The sequence below is a fragment of the Melanaphis sacchari genome, unplaced genomic scaffold (assembly GCF_002803265.2).
Source record: "Melanaphis sacchari strain LSU unplaced genomic scaffold, SCAv2.0 Contig40_pilon_pilon, whole genome shotgun sequence".
In the NCBI taxonomy this organism is placed as follows: Eukaryota; Metazoa; Arthropoda; class Insecta; order Hemiptera; family Aphididae; genus Melanaphis; species Melanaphis sacchari.
Genome location: NW_020271264.1, coordinates 1,390,471 through 1,403,337, shown reverse-complemented (window position 1 = coordinate 1,403,337; position 12,867 = coordinate 1,390,471).

The following is a 12,867-nucleotide window of genomic DNA, read 5'->3' as shown; positions in this document are numbered from 1 at the left end:
ATAGGCAATAAGTACCATCGAGTTTGAAATTATTGTATCTAATATTTATTGCAAAAACTTCAATTTTTCCACTCTAATATCTATGAATATTAATACCACTTTTTGAATCCATTGAAATTATTAAATACATATTTTTTACTTTTTTTAATTTAAAATAGTACTTAATTTGTACATATGTATAATGAATTGATTTTCAGAGTTCATTTAAATGTTGTGGCTAACTTCCAATCTAATAAATATCATATTTTAATTTGTTGCCAAGTTATAATTTTGTATTAATATCTTATAAATAATTTTTTGTCTTTTGTATCTAATAATAGAAAAAATTGTAATCAATTGAAAAGTCTTGAATCATTAACTTAAAACCATTGACACCATTAATTTAATATTTCTTAGAAATATTTCCCAAATAAAAATAAAAATTATATAGAAGACATATTTATTATTATTTATTTGTTTAACCTTTTTATATAATTTTTATAACAACTAAACATTATGCCACGATACGAAAAATATGAAGAGTTATACATACGACTTGCATCGTTGATGTGGTTATATAGATAACAGTATACATATATATATATATATATATATATATATATTATGTGATTTCGTTAAACAACTTTTATAATTTAATATATGGACAAAAATATTAAATAATAAAAATCATAGTAATGCAACCTTGTTACTACGTTTTTACGACGATATAAAATTAATATTAATACAAGCAAACAAACACATATTATATTTAGTAGTATTTAAAAATGTGAAAATTAAATGACATCGCGGGTCTTTACATATAGCAGTATTAATGCATATACATATAATACATGGTGCGCGTAGCCATAAATTATTTATAAGTGACAATACGATATATACATGTTAATAATCAATGTACCAATATTTATGATATTATTTTTATTTTTTATTCGCCATTTAATAGTATAATAATTGGAAAATAGTAAAATATAATTAGCAAATACACCACTCCTGCACATAATAACTGGATACTACAGGTTATTATACAGGCATAACAAATAATATTCAAGACTAGATTAAAATATATGGTGAATGCGCTACTAAAAAATCTTAACCAAGCAAAATCATAAACAACAACACACAAATGGTCAAAGCACAAATAATAGATAAATTAAAAGAAAAAAAAGCAACGCTGAATAGATTACAAGATAAGACGACACACCAGAATAACATATGATTTTCTTATAGAAATATAAAGTTCACTAATACGTGAAACCAGCTATGGGGTAAAAAGGTTAAACGCATACTGCCAGAATATCATCATGAGTATACCGAAAGATTGGCAACAAACGTGAAATCTTCAAGTATTTTAACATTATTAAAAATAAAAACGAAATTATATGTCGCGCAATTTAAAAGCGAAAATAATTAATAATTGGAAAACAGACAAACGCGAGACTGTCTGATAACGAATATCATAATAATATGTCGTGTATAAATAATTTTATAATTTTATTGCGGAAATAATCGTTGACAGCAGAGACGGCAATAATCATTCACCACTTCTACAATCTCCTCAACGTTATTTCTAACGGCCGAACGATAACTTATCACTGAATCATGACAAACATACTTGGTACACGGTACTTGCATTATTTACTATGCATAAAACACAGAGTGATTCACCAAGAGCCTTCAACTCTTATTTTCCATTTGGTCATCCATTAATCCAAATTTCAATTTGTAGGATTTTTTAAGTTTAAGTATCCATATTACTTGCTTTAAGTCCATACGTTTTAAGAAGGCATTTAGTCATTTAGATGTGTAGATACGCCACCAAATAAGTTATCTTTGTTATTGTCGATTCTTAATTAGAACGACGTTTTTAGAAATTTCTATGCATTTAAAAATAAATTCAAATTCAAGAAAGACTAGACTAATATTTACATCCATTCTATGAGAACACATTACATTTATAAACTTTTTTTTTTTTATTAACTCAGAACTTCAATTTATATATCTAATCGTTTTTAAAAAACACTTATCAATTATTTAAAACCGAACTGGATAAGTTTGCTAAAAAAGAGAACGACCATAACGTACATATTCAACGTATTGGTAAATCATTCTGTACATGTACAAGACAATCGTATATTATATACATATAGATATTATTATATTCACGTGTTTGAACGTCAATGCGGCAACAGGTGCGGCGCGCGTCATGTCTTATGATATTGTCGTCGTTGCCTGTCGCAATTTATGACAGCCACAAATCGCGAACGTTACGAGCGGTTCGACCGTGTTTGACTTGTGGTATGGAATATAAAAATAAATAAATATCTTCGGCGCGCATTTATGTGTAAATTTAATAATAATAATATAATGTGGGTACATAGTACTATGTATGCGTACGCGAGCAATTCGCGCGCCGTGTTAGTCGGATTAATTTGTTCACGACGACCGGACCTATCGCGCGAATGCTGGTCGTAAAAACCGAAAAGTAGAAAAAAAAATTCTCTCTCTCGCGCGTCAGTGACGTGTTGGCGCGGTGCTGCAGTTCAAGAATATAATAATAATATAATATAAGTCACCTACGCCGCCGTTACTGCTTTGGCTTTGTTTATGTCGAAAAGCGAAAAAAAAACAACGACGACGAATTTTACGATCGCCATTGCGTTTCGGAACGGTTTATTAACAAGACGACAAAATATAACATTACGGATATCGTAAAATTACGTGTTTATTGCGGTCGGTCGGGTGTCTCCACGCGGTCGCATATATCGCACTCGCACCGTCGTAGGATTCGCCGTAGGTATCTAATATAATATAACATAATATTGCACTGGTACACGTTTCTATGTGCAGCGTATAATATTAAAATTCGCCACAGAGCCTCAAAAAATGGTTCATCGTCGGCACAATAATAATAAACATATATTATGACGTGCACGCGATTTCGATGAGACCAGCTGACTTTTCGTCGAGACAAACATATACCTAATAATATATAATATTATTATTTCGTGAAACGAGTTTTGGCGCGCGTGTGCAGATTTACGACCGTTTCTGATTTTTTTTTCGGCCACGTTACACCAATATATAACATTGGTAACCATTTGTTTATTTATTTGATTCCATAGTCGCTTTCAAAGAAACATAACACGTACGAGGCGTAAGCCTTGCCGAGAAAACTCGTGTAGAGTTTTACGGCATTGCACCCATAAGTAGGTATGTGTAGGAACTTTTTTTTTTATTATTGTAAAAACCGATTTCACGTGTCTTTGTTTAGTAAGGCAGGTCGAGTGCATATACAAGTTGAATACTGATATGCGAATACCGACATAAAACAATACCCACGAACGGTTTGGTCCGCCCACAGTATGGTGTTTATAACGCATTTTATTATTGGGCGGATATACATAAAAAATGAAAAAAAGAAAAAGAAAAGTCATGAAAAGGGGGAAGAGACTAGAGAGCACGTCACGCTTTCCGCGTCCTACAGCCGAGTGTCACACAAATGTGCTTCGCCGTGTGTATAATATTATAAGTCATACGACTAAACCGCAGACTGAGATATATAAAAGTATGGGATAGAATAGTTGATTAGGACATACGTTTATAATTTAACGGCCAATAAACCCGCAGTAAATTTTTACTTGCTAACTTTGATTTGTAGATTTTATATAAAGCAAGTATTCAAGTACACTAACGAAGTATAAAAAATATAACGATAAGATGCTGTTGCATTCCTACATCACAGCCAGTTCGCGTCTGCGTTCAACACCATATAATATATCTTATCGCTGCAGGACCTATTATAATGTGGTATACAGTACAAAAAGTGTGGTACAAAATATATGAAGTCTGCAGTTGGGTTTTTCGAAATGTGTCGTGAAAAAATTAATCTCAACTCTAATAAAGTATATTAGTATATAATGTATAATTCTCTTTCTACTCTCAGTAGTAAGTGTGCAGTCCGAATTTGATTATATTTTGACACTGTAGTCTTATCGTTTAGGATGGTACAGCATAGAAACTCGATTTTCCGTCCCCCTGATTAACCGTTTTTCTCGGTTAACCATTAGACGCCACACTTGCACGGACTACTTACACGTTGCAGTAAAATCTTATCGTCTTATGTGTGATAAGGTTTATTCGAAACTTTCCGGCGATATCTACTTGATAAACGATAGTTATATGTGTATATATTATGAATTAAAAAATAATAATAATATTTTACAAATAAGTAATAGTACATACCTAATTACATCAATATGCATATCATAATTACTAAAAAAATAATAAATAATATGTATGTATGTATGTTTAAAAAATGTTCGTTGCTCGCTTAATCGTCTTTTCAATTATTCGTCAAAGCTCTGATTCCGAGACTGACGGTTAATCGAGGTTCTATTGTAGTAGGTTGCGACAACTTCGGACAGAGATCTGTAAAAAAACATCCTAGTGCAAATATATATATATATATATATATGCACGGTGGATTTCTGATCCGAATAACGCGCAAAAATAAAATATAAATCAACTACACTAAATCTAACAATAATCGTGTAAAAATCTTCTGCGTATAATGGTATTGCACAAGTCATAGCCATGTAGTGTAGTATAATATAATATATTATATATGTTTAATGCAATGGCAGTTATACGCGTCTAAGTATCCAATGATGAGTGTTCATATGGCCGTTATATTCTTCCTATTCTTCTTTTCTGTCTTTTTATTTCTATCGCGTGGCGAGTACCTATGGTTATAGCCGCTATACATACCTTACAGCACGTGTTATAATACCTTACAATAATATTTGATCAGTGCACCTTATTTAATTTTATGTGTAGTACAATACAATAGTTTTTACTTTGTAAAAAGTATACATTCATCACTTACAATTCTTATAATATATTATAGTTTATTATAACATAATATGTTTATTTGTACAATATAAGTGCATTTAAAATCTTTACTAATATATAAAATAATTAAAAGTTGTGAGTTCATTTTTTGTGTAATGTAAACTCGATAACTGTCGGATCAATTTTGATCGGATTTTTTTTTTTATGTGTTCCTTATGATCACGCGTGAATGTCAGACATAAATTTAGTCCAATAAAGTTAGTAAATAATTAGTTATTATTTAATTATTAATTAAAATTAACGTATACCAACAAGTGGCGCGGCGGCTCGCGGGTTTTTAGCTACCTGAAACTGACCTTTTTGTCCGTCAAATTATGTGTTTGATATCTGTGTGTAGATATCAGTTGTTCTGAGAAATTTATCAATAATAATAATATAATACACCATTTCTTAAATTTTATTTTATAATAATTTATAAATATAAATACTTTATAGTTGACATCAGTTAATCAAATTGAAGTGTAACGCATTCTCCCACTATTTTAGCTCCCTGGGTTGATGGACCTTAAAGGCTAATAGAACATAAATATAAATGCGAGTAGTTAATTCTCTAACTTTTACATTTGAATTTAAATCCATTGTGTATGATGGACTTAAAAATATATTAAAATTACGTTTTTTGAGATAATGATATATTTTTTTTTACGAAATACTTATATTATAACAAATAAATTCAATAAACATAATAACTTTAGTACTATATTTATAATAACATATAGGGTATTCGGACCATAGTCATATTATAATATTATGAGCATATTGGCTAGAAAGTAATGATCATTTAAATCATAACACTGTGCTGGCTAATTAGAATAACAAATATTATAATAATATTTAAATCTAATGTTTGTTTTATAATGTTTATCGTCAGTCAGTTAAGTTATTTGAACACAAGCTCATGGTTTATATTATTTTTGTTCTTCAATTATTTATCTGTTAATTTTTTTTTTCATTCTTAGTGCACTATTAGTTATTTTTTTATATTAGTAGTTGTGTTTTACAAAACTTAATTTTCATTTTAAATGTTTTCGTTCTAATTTTAAATGTTTATTTTATGTGAATAATTTTTCAAGAATATTTTGCAAACAAACATTGAGCGTTCTTGTATCTTTACGTTATCTAATATTATCCACATCATTTAAGTTGGAAATCGTTGGTATTCAAAAAGGATATGTAAGATTTTAGATGTATAATAGATATAATGATACGTGAAAAATATGTTTCTTTTCTGTTATATGATTATTAAAATAAAAGCGACAGTAAAAGGTAAGTAGAATTTTAATAATCTTATTTTAGTTAAAACTATTTGCTTTAATAGTATATATATATAAATATATTATTATAATAATAGATACGTAATAATTATATTTATTTTCAGATGTATGTATACATTGTTGAATTCAGTAGACAAAAATATATCAATATGAATGAAATTATTTCACAGTGTTAATATATAACATTTTAATAGTAAAGTACGTTTTATTTTATAAATTTTTACTATATAATAAAATCAGATAACAATGATTATATTATACCATTTATTGGATCATCATTATAATATCATATACGTCCTGAATTCAGCATTGTCAATGAGGATAATGGGAGATTTTCGGCCACATAAGAAATATTAATTTTTTAAATTAAAAATTTAGTATAGCTATTATAGTTTTAGCTTAAAATATGCATTATACGATGAATTGTAACAATTTCCCTCGTTATAGCTGTTTGGCAGTTGTTCACCCATTATCTTCTGTGTGGACTAGGCCTAAAGCTTATACTCGGGGAAACCACAATAAAAAAAACGCGCCATATTGCAATACCTCATGCAACATTGAGATTGATATAAAATCGATTTTCATAATGTGCTAAGGTGGTGAGGAAACTTGCAATATATAATTGTAGTTTGTAATATAAAATAATGTTAACATCATATATACAAAATGTATATATTAAATTGTATACTGTACATTGATTTTTACCAATAAATAAATGACGTTATTAACTCTTTTTATTCATCATACTATAAAGTTTATAGTATATATAAATGTAAAAATGAAAATCCTTACATGCTCTCTGAAACTACTCATTTGGTTATCTTAATTTTTTTTTTTAATGGAAAAGTATATGCGCAAGTAAAGATATATATATTTTTTTCGCCTGTGTTACTAATTAATTATTAATAGAAATAAGTATTTTGATGAATGATTGATATAGCAATAACATTAAAATTTTTTTCATTCTTTTTGGTTCATATTATTGAAACTTTTGGTTTAGAATGAAAAGGAAATCTAATTTGGATCGTTAAACAAAAATAAAAATAATAATTTTGAAAAAAATGGTTAAAAAATAGTAACGCTGGGCGAGACAGTTATGTAAATTATATGTATAGGAAATGTCATCTAAACACCAAAACAGAAAACCAAAAATATTATTTATCCATACGCATTATGTTAACATGGATGTATTTTCTACGTGTAAAAAAGTGCACAGGAATAGCTAGTATATAAATATATATACAGAAAATTACAGAAAATAATTGTTTATTAGTACTAATTATTACTATGGAATTTTGAAATAAGATTCTTGGTAGTCACTTTTATATACATTTTTATAGTATATATATATTTATCATGCATATGTTATTTACTTTTCTTTATATAACAAACAACACATGTACTTCATACTAACTTTAAGTTTAGCAGAATAATTTTCAGTCGTTAAGTTTAGTGAAAGAGTAAATATTTTTATCATTAAACTTTAATGTAAGATTTGAGTACCTTATATTTGTATCTGCAATAGGTACATCAATGTCTCAAGATTTTTTAACATTTGAGCGAATAGGTATTATAAAAGAATTTTTTAGATTTCCATATTGATAGGTAAGTAATGATTATCACATTAAAATTGTGACACTCACATAAGATATTCGAGAGACATGCGTGTCCCCTCCCCTCAACAGGTTTAATTCATCTACACAGTATAACACTAAATAAATAATAATAAAATATACCACAATATTACGTATAATATAATTTAAAAATCAATATTATGTTTTTAGGAAAACTAATCATGATACAAGAACTACTCTGTAAGTACACACATGACATATTAATGATATTATGTGATATTATTATGCTGCAGTGTGTATATCTGTGTGCGATCGACCTATCCGTAACTATAATAATATATATTATGTATAATATAATATTATACTATACCGGAGAGCCCCTGACAGCGGGACGGCGAACCGTCCGCCTATTATTATTATTTTTATTATATGTTTGCATACCTCGTACTCGCGCGCACATACAACGCACAACATATGTATATGTATATATATATATATATATTATTACATTTTGCGACTTTGTGATTTTATATTGTAACGAATATTATACATGACCGGTATCGTATTATCGGGAGGTGGTGTTACATTGATGTACGCGCAAACGCACGTAGATACGTTATATTATGATCGTGTCGAACGTAGGCGTATATAATATATTATAATATAATGAAAATGTGTACGATATTATTGAAAACGAGCGAAACGTCAAGATGCCCGCGGCGACGCGAGACACGTCACATCGTTCGACAGCGCCGCGGACACGTCGACAACAACCGTCGCCCGCCCGCAAACGGTTTGCCGCGGCGAAGCGGGCGTATTATGCATTATTACATACCGTAGGTATACGGATAAATTGTATAATAAAGTTAATTATATACCGATGTATACGTACGCGGAGGAGAGGAAAAGAAAACGAAAACCTTCTGCGCAAAGACGCGCACATTGTATATAATATCGTACGACCCCGTACACTCCGCGTCACGGCCCGAGACAATAATATAATACGTTGTTGTTATTATAATATTATTTGACACGTCGCAACGGTAGGCCTAGCTCTCCACGTCTCCCCGGGCCCACCCGCGCGTTCGTCTCACACGCAACATCGAAGCGATTCCATTATTGCGACAATAATCGCATTGTACGTCGTAGCCACGGCATTCGACGAGTCCGACTCCCGGACGACACGCAATGGATATGAGAAGACGTGTACATATCATTATGCTATAATAAAGTAAACACGCGATCGCACATCAAAATCGCGACATCCAATCAACCGGCGACAATAAATCATATTATTTATTGTCATATACGTCCGTACGACAATACATCTACGATGTATATATATATACCTATTAGTATATAGTATTCTATATGATATACCTATGTATATATATATATAGATAGATAGATATCTACTCACTTGTCACGCCGTGTGTTTCGATGACGAGCCAGCTGTGTATGTAGGTGTATACAGCATGATATGGAGTTGGTCGAAGAAAAAATGATGAAGAAAAGTTTACAAAGATTATAGAAATACAAGCCGCACAAAATTTATCGCGAACAATACTGCTAAAGTCGTAATGGTATTATAAAGTATGTATGCGTGTATAGAAATTACTATATGGTCTATGGGTCTAGGACTTGCACGCAGTATAAAACAGTAAAATGTGCGTTTCATTTTACAACCATTATTTTCCAAATAATCGTGAAGTGATAGAAAATCACCTAATACAGTATTTAAAATAAATTTAATAACGTCACATTACGTATAAGCTAAATGACTTTTACAGTGAGTCTTACTAGTTTTATTTTTATATAAACAATTGTATATTTTCAATAAGTTTTTACTTTTTTTTTTTTTTTTTTTATGATAAAATTACTGATTTTTTAAGAAAATTAGGAGCATTTGCAACGTGAAATTTAGCGTTTTATACTAAATTCGTTCAAACATATCATAAAACATGGCAAACATTAATTTTTGTGTTTACAATTAAAATAGATATCTACGTAAAATAAAAAATATGGATCATTTTATCAATATAAGCTGATTTATGGACATTAGGTATTAATCAAGTTATTAAAGATGTGCCTATGTAAATGAATATACCAATGCATTTAAACCTTAGTAATCGTTATCACCGAGTCAGAGAAGTTACATTATAGGATATTATACAAGATTTGTGTGTATTTTTTTTTCGAAGGCTGATTTATAGTTTTAATAAAAACCAACGACGTTGTTTTTTTTCATAGTTAATCCGTATTTTATATGTTTTTAATATACATTATTTACATATTTATTAACATTGTCAATAGTGTAATTTTTACATGAAATATAGCTGGATTAAATATAGATCATCAGTCTGGCGAGTTTTTTCAATTACATTTATTTTTGTTTTTATTAATATAATTTAGGCCCCTAGGTACTTGGTAGTAGGTATATTGACGTTTATGGTAACGGTTAATTAAGCCATATGTCTTTGCCATTATCCTTCAATCCAATAACCCATTTGTTCCGTTCGTTATCGTTCGTAATATTATTTGTAATTATAGTCTTTATTTGATTAAGTTTACAAATTGTTTATAATATAAACAGTAACAATTTTTCATATGTTTGTGAATAAATTTAATGAAGGTCAATTTTTTTATAAATATTTTGTCAGTTTTAGCTCTTCCAACTTTCTTATGCTAACGTTAACTGATTATATACTTATTTTTTTTTTTATAATAAAATAACCGTGTTCGTTTTAAAATGTCCAATAGACAATAACGCATAACATACATCATCTTAATCATTTGGTATAAACAAAATCAATAAATATATATATTTATAGAAACTCGTCATTTTAAATTATAGATGTAATTTTTTATTTCATATACATATAATATAATATATACTACTATAAATTATAATATAGTATTTAAAATAAGCACTTGATATATTTATGTATTCAGAAATAAGTTCCAATAGTGACAATTTGTATAATTTGAATAGTCTTGATTTTATTCTCCGTAAATTATGCGTTAGTCAAAAATTAAATCTCCGTGCTCTACATATTGTCTTTTTCTCAAGCTTCTATAAAATTATTGCGTTCAATAGTGTTTTATCCGAAGAAGTTTATTTATGGACTTAAATGTTTTGATGGTCTAGGTAAAAAAGTTTGTACAAGCCACGCTTTCCACACCATCATTTCTCTATAATATTTCTATTTGTAATATCTGAATGAAAACTACTGTATAATACGGTTATCCAGAGAATGGACATATTAAGGAGGGTTTTTTGATTTTGCGAGGAAATTTGTTTAATTTGCTAAATTGAGTTAATATTTTTTTCCGGATGAACAATAATCACAGAGGTTATATTATATAGTTTTTATTTTGTCCAGCTACTTCTGACGACGACGACACGAAACAGTGCGATACATCAGCGGTGATGATAATCGGGGGAGGGGGGGTGTCGGAGAGAAATCGCCTGCGTGTTTATTTTTTTTCTCTTACAAGTCTAAAAAGTTTAGTGCGCATGCGGCGACCCAAACGGAAAGCCAACGCTGTCGGCCATGTACAGCACGCACGCGCGCGCGTTCGCCATAATAATAATATAAACACAATGGTTTATTATACACGGTTTTGGTCTTTTGACAGCCGACCGGAGAACGCGCGCGATCGGCCGTATTATATTATAGCCGTGTCGGACGTCTGAGCACGAGTCCTCCCGCAAAAGACACGACCAAACGACGCGTACATATTGTATTATACGACGTGGATACCTAAATGGGCCGCCACCGCCGCCGTCGATCCATTCCGTCGGTTATTTATTTTCGTATTTAATATTATTATTTTCTCCGACTTACAACACACGTAAGCGCAATATTACTTTACACTCGAGCCGAGAGGGACCGACGGATGTGTGTGATGCGAGTACGTCGCGCACCCATGCAACAGGTGTATATAATATAATATAGGTAATCCGCGCCGCCGTTATACGTGTGTTTAAAATATGACAATATCGACTTGATGGTTTTTTTATCGTCCCGGCGACTTTTGTTTAGCGTGTTCGCTTCAATAATAAACCAGCCATCGTGTGTGTCGGTAAAGAGAGAAATAAAACAAAAAATTGCGTACCTATTGCTTGATTGAGCTCTATACTGTTTATTTTATTAATTATTAGTTATTACTTATTACCTACTCATTAAATTGTATATTTTTATTTTTATTACAAAAAAGTTATTATTCAAAACATATAATAAAATATATTTATGTTTGATATTATGATTATTTTAAATAGTGTAAGAAAATATTTAATTTAAATGTTAATTATAATTTATATGTATTATGTACAATTAAAAAGTAATACTTTTGAATTATAATATATTATATATCACAATAACTGATATTTTGACAAAAATTTATATAGTTATTTTCAGCGATGACACTATAATAATATTGAAAGATGTAAAGAAAACGATAAACGTTTGCTCACTGAGTTTAAATGACCACCACATACTTGTATAAGAAAGAAAAATACAGAATATATGGTTCACAGTATGACCTGCATTGACACAACAGCAGTTATTGTAGCCTACATAGTTGTCTGACGCCATACATTATGGCTTTATAATATCTTTAGGAAATGGCCAGTTGAGTTCTTCAAAACTGTAACAAAAAAAAAGAAAAAAAAGGTCGTATTTTACGTAATAGTATTATATAATATAATAATATGGTTTGAATCGATTTGAAAAAAGAATATAATAACAATACAGAATTGCATTATCCAAATATGTGTTTTCACGGTACCCATAATATAATATTGTACAAAACAATATTGTTGACATAATAATAAATTGACTATAATAGTATAACAGTTGTTTATTGAAATTGATTTTTGAATAGAATTTAATCTTCGTATGCACTTATACGAGATGTTTTTTTCATAAATTTAAAAAAAATATATATATAACGACATTTTATTAGGTAGGCTACCGTAAAATATATCAAATTCGTATTATGAGTACCTATTTTATAGTTACAGTGTATAGAAATAAAGATGTGAAATAAAACTGATGAAATAATAAATAAATATTTAAAAAATCATAAACGGATGATTATTATTA